Here is a 20673-nt window from a genome sequence, read left to right on the forward strand (position 1 = left end):
GATCTTCCCCTTAGAGTCTCTGACCTTCCACTTTGCCAAGTATGATGTCCTTTCCAAAGACTAGTATCTCCTGATAGCATTCCAAAATATTCGCGACAAGTTTTGTCGTCCTTATTTCTAAGGAGCATTCTGGATGTACTTCTAAGACAGAACTGTTTTCCCTCTTGGCAATCCAAGCTACTTTCACAGTTGTCACCAACACCACATAATTCAAATGCATTGATTCTTCTTCAGTATTCCTAGTTCACTGTCCAACTTCCACATGCAGATGAGATGATTGAAAACACCACTAGGTCAATAATCAAACACATTTGATTTTTTGTAACGCAAGGTACTTTATCTATAATATGCTGTCGTTGTTAGTTCAATCCAATGCATGATAATTTCATCTATGCCAGATAGGACTGCTTCACAGGATTTTTAAGAACGTGACATTTAAGATGCAGCTTGTCAAGCGTGGGCCATCTCTGGGGTGTTCCAACCATTGAACCACCTGCTACTTTAGTATGATTATGCACTAAGTGAGAAACAATGCCTATCAGTACATATATCATGTTTTATTTCCAGTGTAGGGAGTCATTTGTTAACATAAAGCTCTAATATCAACATAAATATTCATAAAATGTTTTAAATGACCAAATAGTAGAATTCATGTTGTAATTATTTTAATGCTATGAGTGAAATAACAAACAGAGGGCTTATAGATCACATTTTAATATGCCTACTTATTTATCTCTGAAAGGCTTAACTATCACACAATTGCATACCTTCAATAGCTATTACCTTTTTTATTGAAACTAATTTATAATTATTTTTAACAATAAATATAAATGCTTTATAAGATGATTTCTCAGACAAAAGATAAATAACTGAAAAAACATCCTATGAGTGATTCATTTGTTATTAAGATAAAATCCCCAAAGCATCGATGTCTCATTTATTTTAGCATCTTTATTACATATACTCCAATGGAAATTATAACCCTTTAACTGATTCATTTTCTAATTCAATATCTTAGGGGTGGACCAATGAATGAAGATTTACAATTTCTAAGAAGTTATATTTAATTTAGATCACTGACACATTCTGACCAGTTTGCCCTTGGCAAACTCTTAGAAAACTTAGAATTAAAGCCATTTAACAAAAGAAACTCAAAGAAACACCAATAAACATTCAAAGTCTGTTGATGCCAAATGTTTGTTTACCAAATAATTACTTTTTATGTCTCATGAAAAATTAGATTTGCACTAGTTAAAAAATCATTTAATGATGAAAAATAGAGATGACTTGAATTTGAAAAGAGTTTGTACTGCTAAGAATCTATCATTATACCATCAGTTTAAGACTGCAATTAGTTATTTTTCATTACAAACTTTAGCTATTTAATTTCCTTTATTAACTTTTAAAATACAGTCATGATTAGAAATATTGTGCCACAACTGAGATGATTACTTTTCATTTTATTTAGTGCAAACAAAGTCACTTAAAAATGTACATATCTGGAATGTTTAGTTATATTAATATTCAATTGCTAACATAAATTCGCTTTAATAATGAGAAAAATATATTGCCCAAATTGGAACATTAGTTTTTCAAAATGTTTCTAAGTTACAATACTCTTAATTTTTTAAAGTATATTCATATTAAGTATTTTTCATTAGTTCAGGGTGTCTCATAGTAGTTCCTTATTCTCTGCAATAACAAAAACTACAAAAGCCAGATTAAAACAAACAAGGATTATTTTCCCTATACAATAGGACAAATATAAGGCAAGAGATTCAAATTGAATAACAAGCAATATTATGAGCAAAGATAAGAATCAGGACTGAATTTATCAAAGATCCTTCTTGAGAATTTGTTTACTTGGAATTTTACTGTATCCTAGAAATTAACAAGTTTGCTACATCAAAAAATGAAATTTGGAATAAAAGTGCATATTAATTATATGTGCTTACTATAGAAAAGATATGTATAGACTTTATACTTTTAGCTGCACATAAACTTTGTGTTTTAATAAGCTAGAAATATCAAAGTATATTGAAATGCCACTGAAGAAAAAATTTTATTTATGTATATATTTGTAAATTAGCCTAGTTTTGTGTAAATATTTCTGTAACTTTTTCATATAATAAATTTGCATTAAGGAAACTCAAAATATTTAGCATATTTCCTCATATGATATTATTCTAGATATTTCTTGATTAAAGGATGGTGCTAAAATTATTAGATACACTATGTTAACTTGCCTTCACCATGGATTTGCATATGTGATTAAGATAATAGGCCTTGAGATCTACAGGCTATCCTGTGTTATCTGGGCTGATTCAATCTAAACATAAGAGCCTTAAATAGCATAGCTATTAGCCAGGCTATAGTGACAGAGAGAGAAAGGAACAGAGAAAAAGATGGCAGAAAAGAGGCAAGATGCTTTTGCAGTGTGAGACAAATTCAAACTATTACCATTGTCTTTGAAGATTCCATGAGTGAGCCATGAGGCAGGAAACAAATGAGCTTTCCCCGAAAAACCAAACTCACTGCCAACGAGTCATGCAAATTCATCTAGAAGTTTTGTAAAACTATTCGTCTACAGACAGGAACAGAAGGGAACTTCTAATCTTCAACTATTGGGAACTGAATTCAGCTAACCATGGAATGGTGAAGTAAACAGATTCTCCCTTCCAGAAAGGATCACAGCCCTGTCCATCTTTTGATGATCATCTGGTAGGACCTATGTAAGACGTCTGAGCTATAGAACTATATATTAAAAAATATATCCATGTTGTTGTAAACAAAATTTGTGGTAATTTCTTATGGCAGGAATGGAAAACAACTACCATTTTATGTAGTTAGAGCAAATTTACAGTTCATGAATTAAAAATTCTGTTATGAACTGAGAACTCTATGTCCACAAGTATGTGCTGTTCCCACCACAGTCTTCAAAAATTTCCTTGAAAGTAGAGGATTTTTAAGTTAGATCCATTGATGCAATATATCACAGAGGGGAAAATCACAGGTGTTGGTCCTTATATGGACATTTTTATTATCATGGTACCAAGAATTACAGAACCTGAGCAAAATTAAAGAAAAGCAAGAAGAAACAGCAAATGAAGGTTTTATTAAGATATACCTTTAAATTTGTCCTGGGAAAGTGTTTGGGGGTATCTCATCAAGCGAAGCATCGACAAATTTATGAATCATTGGACTGGAATCGATGATAAAAGGAGAGTCGAAGTGAGTCAGAATCACACCCCAGAGTAGCATGAATGACAGCACATCCATCAAAAGCCGGTGTGTAGAGAAAGCACGAAGCCTACAAAGATCAGGGAAGACAGATGTGTTGCCAGAGAGGTAGAGGCTTAAAATCAGGGAAGAAGGGTTAGAGAAAAACTCACAGACAAATGTGCTTTCCTTCCCACCAACAATGGCTAATCGAGTCACCATCTGATAGTGCAGTCTCTTCCTGGGCATGAATGGGGTTGGCTAATGTGGAGAGAGTATCACTTAGGGTTAATTTATGGAACTTAACACTCTTAGTATGAAGTTTAACTTGTGTGCACACTATCTGGGTGTTTTGAAATATGCATTCGTGCTATGTTCAGCAAACATTTTCATTGGCATTTCTTTAAAAGACATAACTAGAAGGACCAATGGATAAACAAAGCTGGTGTTTTAGTTTTCCTTTCTGTACACACACTATTTTTCAAGTAGAATTGCAGGTTGATCACTCATCCACATAACTAATGAGAATGAATACACTCTGTTGGTGTTAGGACTGTCACAGGCTAGAATCCTGCACTTGTGTACTTCATCCGACCCTCTCTATGGCTCCGAAAGCCCACATGCATAGAGTGAAGACCCCTCTTCTGATTCAACTTCTCATTTCACGTAAGAGGCAGTTTGGGGTTCTGGCCTCCTCATGGTCCTGCTTTCAGTCAGAGTGGACACCTATCTCTAATGTCAGATTTTCCATGCCAGACTGGTCTCCAAGAGACAAGGTTCACATTCCCATCCCACGGGTGACAGGAATCACTCTGCAGACCTGGGTCAACACTAAGCCTTTTGAGAACGGCCCAGACAATTTTGTTTTAGAACAATTGTCACACTCTGTGAACTTTTTGCAGGCAAGAGAAATGACAAAGTAGGAGACTTTTGGAGTCCTGACAGCACAGTAGATAAGCTCTCAGCCCTCAGCCAAGAAGCTGACAGTTCAAACCTACTACCTGCACTGCAGGAAAATGAAGAGCTCAGCCCTGGAAACAGGATGGGGCAGCTTCACTCTGTCCTTCAAAGTCAAGGTGAGCTGCAGTGGACTCAATGGCAAGTGGATATTTTGTGCTTGTTTAGATGATTTTCAATTTCCTCCCATAAGGATGCACCTCTCTTGCTCAACAAACTGTACTTTCACCTCCCGGAAAAAAAGCTATTGAGGAGGTTCTTTGAAATCACCAGTTAATTGCACAGAGAAAACATGAAGTATTGCTGTCACCACAGGGGCCTTGTTTCTTATATCCTCTTCCAAGAGTGGAAGAGATCCACAGGATTTGGAAATAATACGATCATTTATTTCTTGCCTAGTATCTCTCTTTATATGCATTCTAAGAGTGGTGCTATAATAGCACAACAGTCTACTTTAAGGATTGGGGAATTTTCCCAAAATGTTTGCTTTGTGGGCAGAATTTAGACAGTCTACCTGAAAGAATATTTTTAAAATCTATGAAGAAAAGAGGATAATTGATAAATATAAGCTCTAGTGCTACAACAAAGATTCAGTGGGAACATGGGCAGCTTGAAAGTGTGGTGAATTTTATTAAACAATTGGGGACTGTGCCATTGCTCTGGCTGGGAGTCAGTTCTGACTCATTACAACCCCATGCACCACAAAGCGAAACACTGCCCTGCCCTGTGGCATCCTCACAATTATTTTTTATGTTTGACCCATTGTTGGAGCCACTGTGTCAATCCATCTTGTCAAGGATGCTCCTCTCTTTTTCTGCCCCTCTACTGTATGCAGCATGTCGCCCTTCTCTCGTTCTGGTCTCTAGTGAGAACATGTCCAAAGTGTGTGCAAGGAAGTGTCCTCTCCTTGCATCTGAGGACAATTCTGGCTGTTCTTCCAAAACAGTCTGTTCGTTCTTTTGGTAGTCTGTGGCACTTTTAATATTCTTTCCAAAAACCATAATCCAAATGCATCCATTCTTCTTCATTCTTTCTTATTGGCTATCCACCTTTAACATACATGTTAGGCAATTGAAAATATCATGGCTTGGGTCAGGTGACCCTTATTCCTCAAAGGGACACCTTCTCCTTTCCCCACTTTCCAGAGGTGCTAGGCTGCAGATTGACTCAGTGCAGTTCATCGTGATCTCGTGATGGCTGCTTCCAGGAGAATTAATTGCGAATTGAAATAAGATGGAATCCTTGACAACTTCAGACGTGTTACATTCATCATCATGCTATCTACTGGTCCAGTGGTAAGAACTTGTGTTCTTTATATTAAGTCGTGATTCAGACTGAAGGTTTCATCCCTGATCTCAGTCAGGAAGTGCTTCAAGTCCTCTTTGAAGCAAAGTTGTGCCATCTCTCTAGTTCAAGTTGGCAATTAGCCTGCCTCCAATAATGGTGCCACATTCTTCTCCATGAACCCAACTTTTCTGATTATTTGCTTCGCATGCGCATTGAGTAAGTGTGGTGAGAGGGTACAACCCTGACCTACAGCTTTCTTGATTTTCAACCAAGCAGTGGTCCCTTGTTCTGCGGTCACAACTGCCTCTTGATCCACACACAGGTTCCACAAGAGCACAAGGACATGTTCTGGAATTCCCATTCTGCTCAAGGCTCTGCATAGTTTTTTGTTTGTTTATTTTTCATGATCCACACAGACGAATTGCCTTTGCATAAGAAATAAAACACTAGTTAAGTTCTGTCTTGTAGCCTCTGTTTTTAGCCAAGTTCCATCTGACGTCAGCAATGATATCCCTTGTCCAAAATACAGACCTTTCCTATTCAGTTGGCCAGGTAGCTCTCTCCCACATTTCCTGGCATAGACAGGTAAATGCTCCCAGCTTGTTGAAACATTTCAGTTGGCCCTCCATCAATTCTGTGAGTCTTGTTTTGGATAAGGTGTTCACTGCAGTGACTTTCTTCCTTCAGTACATTGGTCCTTATGCATAGGCTACCCTACCCTTGAAATGATTGTATGCACAATCATGTATGTAGTAGAGTGGCATTGTGTATTTTTCCATCTTCTTTGATGCTTCCTATATCATTCAATATTTTGTCCATAGAATCTTTCAGATTGCCACTCGAGGTTTGAATCTTTTCTATATTCTTTCATCTTAAGGTATGCTGAATATGTTCTTCTTTTTGGTTTTCTACCTCTAGGTCTTTGCACTTTTCATTATAATGTTTTACTTTATCTTCATGAACTGCCCTTTAAAAGTTTGTGTACAGTTCTTTGATTTCATCATTTCTTCCATTTGCCTTAGCTACTCTCCAATTGACAATACATTTCAGAATCTCTTCTGACACCTATTTTGATTGCGTTTCTTTCCTGTCTTCTTAATCCCTATTTGCTTTCTGGTCTTGGTGTCATCCCATAGTTCATATGACATTTTGGTGTCATTCCATAGTCCGTCAGGTCTTCTGTTCAGTGTGTCAGATCTGTTCTTCCAAGGCTCTTAAAATTCAGGCAGGATACACACAAGTCCGTATTTTGACTTTCGTGGCCTTGTTTTCAGTGTCTTCAGCTTCAAGCTTAGCTTACATAAGATCAAGTGACGAGGTGTTACACAGCTGGACCCTGGCCTGGTTTTTAGCTGTTGATAGTGAGCTTCTCCATAGAAAAACCACCATCACAACAACAACCAAACTCACTGCTACTGAGCTGATGCCAGTTCATGGCAACCATAAAGAACAAGCTAGATTTGCCTGGTGAGTTTCTGAGACTGTAATTGTTTATGTGAGTAGGAAACTCTATCGCTCTCCTACAGAATGGCTGTCACTTTCGAACTGCTGATTTTTCGGATGGCAGCCCAACAAGTAACCACTAAGCCATCAGGTCTCCTTCCTACACATATTGTCAACTTGATTTCTGTGTATTCCACCTGGAAACATTCATGTGTATAATTCCTTTTTGAGTTCTTGAAAAAAAAACACATTATTTTCTATGAAGGAGTCATTGGTCTTGCAAAGTTCTATCAGGCTACCTCCAGCTTCATTATTATCACCAAGACCATATTTTCCAACTACGGTTTCAACCTCTTTGTTTCCAACTTTTGCATTCCAATCTCCAATTATCAATGCATTTTTATTGCAAGTTTGATCAGTTTTAGACTAAAGATAGGGTAAAATTTTTCAATTGCTGCATCATTAGCTTTAGTGGTTGGTGCATAAATTTGAGTAATAGTTGTATTGACTGAATTTCTTTGCATACAGAAGATATCATACTGTTTCAGACAGCTTTGTACTTCAAGACATATTTTGAAATCTCATTTTTGATGATGAATGAGACACCATTCATCATCAACGTGTAATTCCCAATATGATTGTTTGATTCAAAATTACCAATATCAATGATTTTTAACTCATAAATGCCTAGAATATCCATCTGTATGTGTTCCATTTCATTTTCTCCAACTTCCAAATTTCCTAAATTTCTACTTCATAAATTCCAAGTTCAAATTTGGTTGCTTTTTTCAGTGCTTTTTTCTCATTTTGAGTCATACTCCATCAACAAATGAAGGTCCCAAAGGCTTTACACTATCCAAGTCTTAATTGTTGAATAAAGAGTTTGAAAAGGCAGCTCTCAGTCATGTTTGAGTGCTTTCCACCCTAGGGACCCATCTGCTTCTAGACATAGCGTTTTCTGTATCTGCATTGTTTCTATGCCATCCGTAAAGCTTCAGCGGCTAACGCCTCAGAAATAGACAGTCTGTGCTTTCTTCATTGTCTGTTATTTGTCTGGAAGCTCTGCTGCAATCTGGTCACTTCGGGTGACCCTGCTGAAATTTGAAATACCAGTAACATATCTTCGAGCATCATATCAACACCCAAGCTACCAATGTATGAAACACTGACAGACACATGGTGGGGAACTGTTACAGTACATGGAAATGCTATCCTTTATCACGCCTTTGATCATGAAAAGATATATATATATATATATATGTATATATGTATATGTGTATATATAGAGACACTCACAGAATACCTTTATGGATTCAATTAAGAGAACCAAGTGAGGAAAATGCACGCGCGTGTGTGCACACACACACACAGCAAGTAAAAGTCACGAAGGGAAGTAATAACATGAAATAATTTGGGATATGACAACTTAGAATAATAATATACTTCAAAAATTGAACATTTTAAGCTCCTATGTAAGGAACAGCTGTATTGTATTTTAAATTGGACCAAATGCCATTGACAGTAATAGAAGAAAGCAAGCATCACTGGCAGATCTAAATTACCTCTGAGGCTTTGGGTTTTTACAGCTCTAATTTATATGACTCTGCTGGGCTACAGAAATTCCTTTGTAACATATACATTCATCATAGTTACAAATGCTGAATTGGAAAATTTTATCATCTTTGAAATGATTAAAAAACATTCTGATCTTAAGGGAACTTATCTTCAAATATAAAGGTAACAGTGAAAATTACAGAGTTGAAATATCATTTCTTTTCCCTCAGAATGGATTGTATCCACACACTGAACTAGAACTTAATTGGACAAAATGATTCAAACACTCTTATTTGTTCCACATTAATGATTTATTGTGTAGATACTCCTGGTTTTGTGCTTGCATGAGAATTGACCTTTATCATCTTAATGTACTTCACTCTGCTTTATTTTCAAGCCTTTTTAAATGGCACATAGATTTCTATGGGAGTGAAAAATTCAGAATTAACTTGTAGTTGCAAAACTGATATTTTAACAACTAAAGATGAGTGCAAGCATTTTGGGCACGCTCATTCCTTGATACTAATCATTGATACCCTCCCCAAACCCAGTGCCCATAGATAAAAATGCTAAAAAGTGAAAGCTCAAATTCTGGCTTTTATATTTGGTGTAGACAAATGAAAAATGGCTCTCCTAAGTTTTTTTTTCAAATAAGCAAAACCACCTCTCAGAGTTAAAGTCAAACAACGATTGGCTGAACCAAAACATATGTAAGGAACAGCACTGGGGAGAAGAGATGAGATACGAGCACTTGCTGGTCATGTAGTTCATACAGATCCCATATAAGCCAGTTAGGGTCCTAAAATGCTTAATAAACTATTGAAAATTGAGCGTGGGTTAGTCAGGACTCTTGTGAGCTAGGAGTTAAGCATTGGGCTTCAATCTGCAAGGTCCACAGTTCAAAACCACCAGCCACTCTTCAGGAGAAAGATGGGGCTTTCTCCTCCCCAAAAGACTTACAGTCTCAGTAACTCCCAGAGACAGTCCCCCCCTTTCCTAGGAGGCTTCTATGAACGAGTTTGTTTGTTGTTGTAACAGACACGGAGGAGACTCTCACACACCTGCCTTTTCTTTCCCAGTGACCTCGCCCCTGATGGCCAGGAAGGTGGCGAGGAGGACAGGGGTGGGTACTGGAGAAACAGTCTCTCATGTGGAAGGAATGGGAATGGGGCCATAGAGAGAGAGTCAGAGTGAAGGCAAGGAACGGATAACTTCCAAGGAGAGAGAAGAGGAGTCCTCTGTTGACTTGAGAGAGTTTCCAGGCTAAAGGGCCGAGAAGGGAAACACAGCAGGGTCAGGCATGATAAGAGTTGAGAAGACAGAGAAGCTAATGGTTGGGGGGAAGTGGTGAGTGTCTGAAGAATAGGGCAGTGTGGATAAGAAAGGTGCATAGACACAGAGCTTGAGCCATCCTCAGAGAGCTGTCCTACAGCATTCCGCAGAAGACTAGGAAGCCTCAAACATAAGGAAATTACCTGAACTGAGGAAAAGAATCACGTGACGAGCATGTCTGGCTCTTTCCCAGGGTGTTTGCCGTCACCTGTTAGGTTCGAAAACTACAAAATGTTTGCTCATAACTGGAGGATACTTAACCCTACATTAAATACTGCTGCACACTACCTAAATTATGTTTCTTAAAACCCCAAAACTTAAAAGCATCAAACTTTAAACTGTTTTTATTAATATAACCCACCAAATTCAGAAATTGTGCGTCCAATAAAAATGTATCAGGAATGCAAAAGTAGGAAAAAGTAACCACAATGAAAAGAGTTATGAATCAACATCAGCTCATTAAAATGCATGTGTTATAATTATAAAACATATACATGAATGAATTTTGTAAATATATTAAAATTTTAAGAATACATATTAGAGATATAAAAATATATCTAAAAAATTATCCAAATAAGAAAAGTATTACAGTATAATGGCTAATATTAATTTGTATATAAGGTAGAAAAGTTTAGTAAATTTGATGACAAAACAATAGAAACAATTCAAAATTAAACAGAAAAAGTAAAACTAAATAAAGGAAACGAACAGATCTGTCGTGAGCTACCTGATCATATTAACTGGGCTAACAGAAAAAAAAAATACAATTTCAGAAAGAGTGGAAAGAAATAGGATCACAGAATAAATGTTCGAAGAAATAATTACTAAAAAAAATTGAAATTGATTAAAGCTACAACTCACAGATGCAGGAAGCTTAACAAACCCTAATCAAAAGCAATGGAAGAGAAGGTATAATAATAGCATAAAGGCTGAGAGGAAACAAATGGAAGTAATCACTTCTGCTAAATGTGAATTAATATAATGTGTCTGAACATGATTGTGATAAGTTAAAAGTCTATGTTATAAATCTCAGTCACTAAAAGAATAAAGCACAGATTTATAAATCCAAAAGATGATACAATAGACATTCACTTAAATCATACTCAATTCAACCAATAACAACAACAGAGGGAAAGAGAAACAAGCAAAAGATTGGGTCAACGGAAAACAGCTAGCATAAACAAATAGGAAAACCAATGGGTTAAGCCACCAAATTAATAATCACATTAGCTGTAAATTGTCAAAAGAAAAATGCATATATTATCAGAATGGAAATCAGATAAGATCCTCTACATTTCCTACAAGATATGTACTTTAAATATGAAAACCAGCATGTGCAAAGGATATGGATCCTGGCAACCCAAGAGGGCAGGGTAGCAGCTCCCAGAGGGTTTCCAAGACTGTACGATCTTCCAAGGAGTCTACATCCACATCTGCATGGTTAGGAATTCTGTCACTGAGACAGTCCTAGCTAAGGGTGGTAGTACAGCCCTACTTATGGTATCAATCTAGTCCTGGCCTGATGGCATCTCCTTGGGGGTGTGGCTCTTTGCATAAAAGAGAGACTGAACAAAACCAGTCTTTCTTTATCCCTCTGCCTTCTACTGGAGCGGGGGCTGGTGTCTGATTTGCAATTTCCTGTTGCTTCCTGCCCATCCCAGGAGCCCTCAGAGGACTACCGACAATGGATTTATTCAGGCAAACTTGGATTCATGGAGTTCTGCATCCACAAGCTTGTACACACTCACACACACACACACACACACCACTTTGTCACCCTGATCCATGAGTCAGGAGAAGCATGATCTGAACTCGATTGCATTTAAATGTTTCTATAACCTTGTAAGCCATTTCTCAATGCAAATCTCTTTCTTTATACAAATACATATAAGTGACCCTGTTGTTTCATCTCGAGAGAAGCCAACGTAACACAACATTTTTCTTTCGCGGTGAGAATGGTGGATTCTGTCCACCTTCAGTTAGCAGTTGGACACTTCGAGCAGTGAGCCACCAGTGAACCTTTTATTAATCAGTAGCACTGTGATATTAAATAAATGATGGGCATGTGGAAGAATGGAACAGGATAAAGAACTTAAAATAGAACCATAGGTGCATTTACCTAACAATTTTGAAAAGGGATGGCCATGTTTTACAATTTAAAAAAAAGTCTCTCTCTTCCAGAAAAGATGATGGAGTCATTGGAAATATGCTTAGTTAACCAAATGTTCCTTGATCCGCATTCCTTGATCCGCAATCGGTGCCATATATCAAAATTAACTCAAAGTGCATTATAGTCTTAAACATAAAATAAAATTAGAATATTTCTAAGAGTATGCATTGGAAAACATTGCTGCAGAATTTTGGTTAGCCAAATTTGTAATAGATATGATTCTAAGACCATAATTCCTTAAAATAAACTTTTGATAAATTTCATTTCATCAGAATTAAGAACTTCTGGTTTTGTATATTAACATCAAAAGAATAATAGAGAAGCCCTGCTGGCTCAGCGGGCTGCGTGTTGGGCTGCTAATCACAAGGTCAGCAGTTTGAAACCACCAGCTAGTCCTCAAGAGAAAAGAATAAAAAAGTATAAGTCACAGGTTGGAAGAAAATGTACAAAATTTCTTATCTGGTAAAATAATCGTAACTATAATGTGAAAATTATTCACAAATATTGATAGTCAGAAGACCAATAACTTATTTTTAATGGGATATGATTTACACAGACATTCTAAGGTAAAATAAATTAAAACACAATGAGGTGCCTAAATATACAACTATCAGAATGGCTAAAATAAAATTTTTAAAGTATGAAAATACCTGCTGAAGAAGCAGATAAATCAGAATCCTCACACTTTGCTGATGCTAATGTAACATAATCCAGTCAATTTGAAAATGAAGCAGTGTTTTATGAAATTAGGCATACATTCATGACATAACTCTACCACCTATTACGTTGCTATTTGCCTAGCGAAGTTGAATCTTCAGTTCACAGAAAATCTTGTATAGAAATTCTTATTAAAGCTTTATTTACAAAACCTTGAAATAAGCCAATATCTCTCAAACAAGGATAAGTTAAACCAACTGATACATAGTAACAGTGGTAGAAGAAATACTTCTTAGGAAAAACAAGTGATACCAGAATGCAAGGATAACTCAAGGCCTGGCAGGGTTGCATTCTGTTTTGCCTGGGGTCCTATGGTTTGGCACCGGCTTGATAGTACCTAACAGCAATAACCAGGAAGCAGCCTTTGTGGCATAGTGGGTTACATATGGAGTGCTAACTGAAGGTCAGTGGATCAAATCCACCAGTTACTCCACAGAAGGGTGGGGCTGTGTATTCTCATGATGATTTTAAACTCTTAGAAATCCATGAGGGCAGTTTTGCTTTGCACTCAGGGTCACCATGAGAGTGAGTTTATTTTTTGGTGTCTGTGATACCAGCATCGCAAGAGAGTGAATGCAATTTGAACCTATGTATATGGAAAAAAACAGAGAGTAATGAAAACACACCGGTGATTGGCACTGTGGTGAAGTGACATTATTTGGCGCAGTATTTCGAGCTATACTTTTTGCAATGCTCAGAAAACAAAGTACAGAATACACTAACTTGGGGAGTGGTCTGTTTGGCCCTTCCACTAGACATAACATGAGTGATTTCAGAAGCAGAAACCCCCTTGGCCACCAAGAAGAAAGAGCCACCAGTGGAGCATGTGGGAGCTTTCTGCATGCTGTGACAGTGGCAGTAGAGGCACCAGAGACTGCAATACCTAGAATCATGAGGTAGAACAGCTAACTTCCTGGCCGACTGACGCAGTAAAGCTACGTGCCTTCTGAAAAGAGTCTGGTTTACAGAATAGGGTGCCTTTGGGACTTTTATCAGGGATAAAGGAGCTTTGTAACATTCTCTATCCAGGCAGGATCGAATACAAGAGCCTGGGTGGGTGAGAGCAGAAGACCACAGAGGGGAGTCTGGGCATGGCAGAGAAAATGCTCTGTGAATTAAGGCCATTCTTAATGCTTTCTGAGTCAGATGTGTAACGTGTCAATTTTTGTGGTCAGTTCTATAATCGTGAATATTATCTATATGTTCTCTATGGTCTTTCCAATGGATGATCACACCAAGAGGAGAACTAGGTGTTTGCAGGGGTGTAGGGCAGAGGGTGGACCGTGGTACAGGATGAAGAAAGACGGACAGTGAAGCATCTCTGACTCACAGGAACCAGCCTTGGACAGACTTGGACTTGGGTTCTCCTTCCTAGTTGAGTAGCTAGAGGAGGTCAGACAGATGCAAGGATTGGGGTTTGAATGAAAACCGCAAAGGCACTTCATATTCAACTAATTTTCAAGTATCCCAATGCTTTGTAAGCAAGCCCATGTTTATATATGTGTGTGTGTGTGTGTGTGTGTTATCAGGTGTTATTTTATCTATTTGAATTGAATAGCTCACTTTTTTGCATTTAATTAATAACTTTATGATTATAATGTATAAGAAATAGTTGTAAAAGATATTTTCTTTGAAAATAAAAAAAATCTGGCATAAGAGCTTCTACCTATAAGGTATAGGTATGAGAAAATATACACACTAAACCCAAATCAAAATTTAGAAACATAAATGTCATACTAATGTCATTAACTTAATGTGAAGAATAACATTCTGATCTTTGCTTTATTTCACTTGCTCACTTTAGCTTGAGTATGACATATACTCACTGATAGTATTGTCATTTTCAACTGTTGTGTTTTGTTTCCTTGTTAAGATTGACTTTTAAAAGCAACAGTTTATTTTTTGCAATAATGTAATCATTGTCTACTCTCACTAAGTAACATCGCTCTTGGCAATTATGTACCAGCCATGTGTATCTTGTGTACACAGAGTATGAGCCGGAGAAAGAGGAAGTGTCATGACTTAGGGCATACAATGCTGCTTCCGTCGTCGCTGTTGGGGCTGTGGAAACAGTTCCAAAGCAAAGCGACATTACAGGCAGTAGAAAGGAACCTTGCTTGGTCCTGGGTCGTCCTCACAATGTTTGCGTTCATTGATCCATCCACTATGTCAACCCATCACATTAGGAAGCTTCTTCTTTTTCACACCCCCTCCTTACCAAGATTGGTGTCCTTTTCTAAGAACTGTCCCTCCTGATAACCCATCCAATGTGTGTATACCAAAGTATGGTCACTATTGCTTCTAATGAGCATTCTGGCTACACTTTCCCCAAGAAAGGTTTGTTTTTTTAGATTATTATATGAATGATACTTCTTGCCAACATAATAACTCAAAGGCATTCCATTTTTTATAAGCCATTACCCAACTTTTACATGCATGTGAGGCCATCAGAAATGCCGTGGCTTGAGTCAGATACACTTTAATCCTCAAAGTGACATCTTCCCTTATTGTGTGTGTGTGTGTGTGTGTGTGTGTGTGTGTGTGTGTCAGGTTCGCCCAGTACAATACATGGACTGGTTTCTCTATTGCTACTTCCATAGGCTTTGCTTGCAGATACTGCTCCATTTCAACACACTAAGGCACAGGATATCAATCTGTGGGTTCCATTTCAGTTTTCAAAACGTCCATTTTTGCATTGAGTTTTTATACATTGCAAGTCCCAATTGTTAATCAATTTGATTGAGTCACGCTACAGCACTAAATAAATATCTGAAAACTTTGCTCCATCCACATCGCTAAGGTTGTCTCACCTTTTAGAAGGCAGTTTTCCCTAGTAATAATTTGAGTACTTTCCAATCTGATGGACTTATCTTCCAAGATTGTACCACATGGCATTCTGCTACCATTTTAAAGATTTTCACTTCCTTTTTTTTTTCACTTGCTTCTTTTTTCCAAAGTATCACCAGCACCTCCTTCCTAGTCTTCCTGGTATGAAGCGCTACTGAAACCTGTTCATTATGAGTGACCCCATTGATAGTTGAAATACCACTGATATAGATACCATCATCACAAATAGCATCATCACAACATACAAGCCACCACTTGTAGACACACAGAAAACATGGGTGGTAGAACACAGTGCTACCACCAAACAATTCTGCAGCCAGTGGATTCTGAATCATACTGTCCTGATAGAGATTGCATGGTGGTCCTATGGAGTAATAACTCGTGAATGATGAGAGTGTCATAGCACTGCTGCTATGGCATTTAAGGCTTCTAATTTTATTCCTTATTTAGGTAGAAATGGTACCTAAGGGGGAAGGATATTATAAAATCTGGGGGGAAAAACAAGCAAAGAAAGCTCAAGGCACTGTTGTCTGATATCAGCTCCCAGACCCACATAAATCCAATGTTATTCACAACACTTCATGTTTTGCTGTGTAAATCATATGGCAGATCTCCATGCCAAAAGTTCTGTAGTTTTTATACTAGCTGAAAAACAAACAAACAAACAAAACCAACCCCTTCCTTTCAGGAAAAAACAAAGTTCTGCTTGTAAAAGGATTGAAACTTGTAACAAGAAAACATTAAATTTATTAATAATCAAGGTTGTGTTTACAAAGCTATATCTACTTTTAAAAGAATTTTGTATAATATGGAGAAATACAACATTATAACCCTATTTATAATTTTACCCCACTAACTCTCTATTTTCTTAAATACCTAAAATATAGAGAATAGAAAAAAATTAAACCATGATTCAATACATTCACTTTCTTTCATGTGGATCTCTTTTCCCCTAAATGATAAGTCCCTCTGTTGACTCAGCAAATGGCAGTGTAGATAATGGCCAGTCATTGCAATGAATGAGACCTAATCAATATTCTCTAGTAATTAGTATCAGGATAGTAACATTATCTTGGTTATGAGTGTTAGCACAAGTAGAGAGGGAGAGAGAGACAGAAATTGATTAAATTTTTATGCAGCGCAACTGACATATTGACAGGTTCAACCTGGACCAAAGCTATTCAAACTCTTCACACGTCCATGTATAGGTTTACTATAAATGAATTGATGAGAGGGTAGCTAGAAACTTTGGCACTGCTAGATGTTTTTTTTCCCAAAGGGTTACAGAAAATAAAAATCAGTGGACTCTATTGAAATTAAACAACTCATCTGTATATATTTGCTTTGAAACTCTGTGAAATACCAGTGTGTGGCAGTTACATAATCTCCCGTCAACTTGTGAAGGGGTGGAGTCTAGCAAAGGGATGGAGTCTAGCCTGTCAATCAGGGCATAGCCAATGGAGCCTCTGTAAGGGCATGGACTTCTCCTGTGGATTCTGGGAACTCTTTCTTCCTCCTTGGAGGCGGGATACACACTCTCTCTACTTCATCTCCCTGCGAGGCATTCCTGTTAACAAGCCACGTGGAGTTATGCTGATGGTACCAAGGGCCCTGGAGCTGGAGAAGCCACATGGAGACCCACTCCAGCCCGAGATACTTCCACCACTACTGGATTCACAAGATATTCCACCCACTGGCCTGTGATCTTCCTGCATTCAGCATTATTGCATGGTTGTGAATCTGAAGAAGAATGTATAGACCTGTATCACACATATGGGCTGATATCAGACTTAGGGACTTGATCTGGACTGGGCTGGGATGCTTTCTTAATGTATAAATACTTTTTAATATAAAGCTCTTTCATATATATATATATATATATATATATATACACACACACACACACATATATATGAGTCTCCCTGGATTTGTTTCTCTAGTCTACCAGGACTAACACACAGTGACATAGCTACCAGCATCACAGTCACACACAAGCCACCACAGTACAAGTACAACAAACTGACAGACACGTGGTGACCAGAGCTGGATAGTATGTCCTTTTGTTGTGGACATGCTTGCAATGAGGTCAGAGCGTCTCCATGGAACCCAGCAACCCCAGTGAGTGACAACTATCAATAATAAATGTACAGTCTAGGGTTGAATATAACACGAGACAAAAGTCATGGAAAGTTTGGATCTCATTTTCCATTGTTTTAACTAAATAATACAGAAGACAACTAACTTACCCGGTTCAGTAAAAGCAGGGGGTGTTTGAAATGCAAATTTCATCATTAACCATTCCCAACTGGAAAGGACAATAACAGTGTTTCTCTCCTTTTCAATATGTAACAAGTACCTAGTACCTTGCTTCTACCAAAGGGAGAAAAAGAAAATCTCTATAATGCATTTCTTCACCTGTGTTTTGAACATGGCATCATTTCTATGGTTTGAGTATATATCTTCCTGCTAAGGATCTCATGTGCATTTTATTCCTTTTCTGCAGAACTATCATTGTTTTCTTGTCAATAGAAATTTTGTCATATCATGAACCTGCTCAAAAACCCTCACTGTTTATAATTTTTACTACAGAAAATACAAACCCTCCCCTATGAGAGGAGTGGAGCCCCAGTGCTCAGTGGCTTAGGTGCTGGGCTGCTAATAGAAAGGTTGGTGGCTCGAACTCCACAGCTATAAATATTTCCACTCTCTGAAGTCCTGCACTCGATTACTATGAGCTGGAAATAGCTATGACAATGGGGGTGGTTTTATTTAAAGGAAATAATAAAGCTTTTCACAAAATGTTTTCTGCTTCTCTTTAGGTGGTGTTGTCATATAATTTTTTACATGCTAAGTTAGGTACATGCTCACTAATATGATTTTTTTCATATTTTCATTTTCTTCCTCTTTCAATGTTCTTGGCAGGATAAATGTTATAGTCAATGGAGAAGAACCTGCTCACACATCTCCCTTTTATCAGGCCTTCCTTCATCGTTAGAAATAATGGATATCTACTTCATTCCCACAGCATATTGTTAACATTCCTATAATAGAGCTCAGCATTTTGGGTTATCTTGCCATTATTCATTTAACAATTTGTGTTTTCCATTAGACTGTGAGAACTCTGAAGAGGCACAATTTTGTCAGGCTACTATTTGTAGCAAATAGGTTCCTTTGAACATACTAGGTGTTTACAAATGCCCATATTGTTTCAAATGTTGCTAAACGTGTAGTATAATAAGCCTAGCTGAAAGGCCTACAGTTTTTAAATTAGTAACTGTATCTGTCAGTTTGTCCTATTGTGGGGACTTGTATGTTGCTGTGATGTTAGAGGCTGTGTAACTCATATTTCAAAAACTATCAAGGTGACCTAAGGTGAACAGGTTTTAGCAAAGCTTCCAGACTGAGAACTGAATAGGACAAAGAAATCGATTGTCCCTGTCTGAGGAATTAGCTCCTAAAAACCTAATGAGCAGCACCAGAACTCCGTCAGATACGGAACACCTCCTGAGCAGCAGGGGACTGTCATGATGTAACTCAGGAAGAGGAGAGCCTTGGGTTAGACAGCACTCAGCATGGAAAGCACTCAAACTATGACTGAGGAAATGCTGCTTTGCAAATGGATCCAACCACAATGACATGGCTGCAGTCAAGCTTTCTGGATCTTCACTGGCTGATGTGGTGCCGTTCAAAATGAGAAGTCACAGCTACAGAATTGTCTTTTGACATGGAGGCAGCAGTCAAGAAATCAAACAACTGGGTAAATCAGGATCCCTTGAAAGTGTTAAGGAGCAAGAATGTCACTGCGAGGACTGGGGCACACTCTCCCAAACCCTGGTATTTTCAATCACCCTCTATGCATGTGAAAGGTGGATACTGCCTAAAGAAGACTGAAGAAATCTTGATACATTTGCATCGCAGCACTGCTGAAGAACCTGAAAAGACCATGGATTGCCAGAAGAAGAAATAAATACACCTTGAAAGAGCTACCACCAGAATGCTCCTTAGAATCAAGGATGGCAAGACTTTGTCTCACATATTTTGGACATGTTATCAGGAGAGACTAGTCCCTGGAAAAGGACACCATGTTTGTTAGAGTAGATGGGCAGCAAAAAAGAGGAGACTTTTATTGAGCGGGACTGGTACAGTGGTTGGAATAATGGGCTCCAACCTCACAAAAATTGTAAAGGTAGCATGAGACCAAGCAACATCATTTTCTTCTTTTGTGTTTATGGTCATTATGAATCAGAATCAACTCAATAGTATATAATAGTAATCTGTTAAGATATACATATGTGTTTATAGAAAAATAGATGCACACACATTTGTGAATAATATTTGTAATGAAGTTTCAACTAAATTTTACATAATCGAAATAAGAACCGACTGTTATTTTCTCTCGGAATTTCATCCTTCAAGTATTTTTCTATTATTCCAATGATTCCACAAACAAGTTGGCACTTACATTGACTTTTTCAAGTATAATTTTATCTATTTTTGTTTAAAAAATAACTGATTTTAGCTTTTGATACAAGAGTCTATGGTTAGAGTTGTGAGATAATTATACTTCTTAAAGAAGAAAAAATCTTGATACGGTAATATTGTCCACCTATACTAATTTATAATAAGAGGGGCATATAATGTGTTACATCAGATACAACATAAAAACACAAGCATCTTTAAGCTTAACTAATAATCAGCTTTCCTAATTTAGCTATATCTATATTCCAGTTGTTGCTAAGAAAAAGGCAGATTGACTTCCTGCAACCACTTGACTTTGAATAATTTCATATTAAATTTGAGCTGAATTTGAGATGATGCCAGAGGAAATAAGTTGACCATATGCACCAGATGGCCTCAGAACGGTGGCTCATGCCCAAGTCCTAAAGAAGTGGTCCTGAAAGTCCTCTGTTTGCTGAAACAATGATCTCAGCTCCTATTGCAAAAGACTCAACTAGGAAAAGTATGTGCCTTCTAAGTAATGAGCTGAAATCTTGGTTATACAATAACTTAGAATAACCTAACCATAAGGCTGAAAGACGAAATAATCAATTCAGGCCAAATAAAGAACAAAGTAAAACACCAAATAGGCATCATAGCAAAAAGGTGCCAAGCTAAGATAAGCAAAATAAAGCATGCACATCATATTG

Source organism: Echinops telfairi, unplaced genomic scaffold, assembly GCF_000313985.2.
Source record: "Echinops telfairi isolate 266 unplaced genomic scaffold, ASM31398v2 ScPeMD7_25;HRSCAF=90, whole genome shotgun sequence".
NCBI lineage: Eukaryota > Metazoa > Chordata > Mammalia > Afrosoricida > Tenrecidae > Echinops > Echinops telfairi.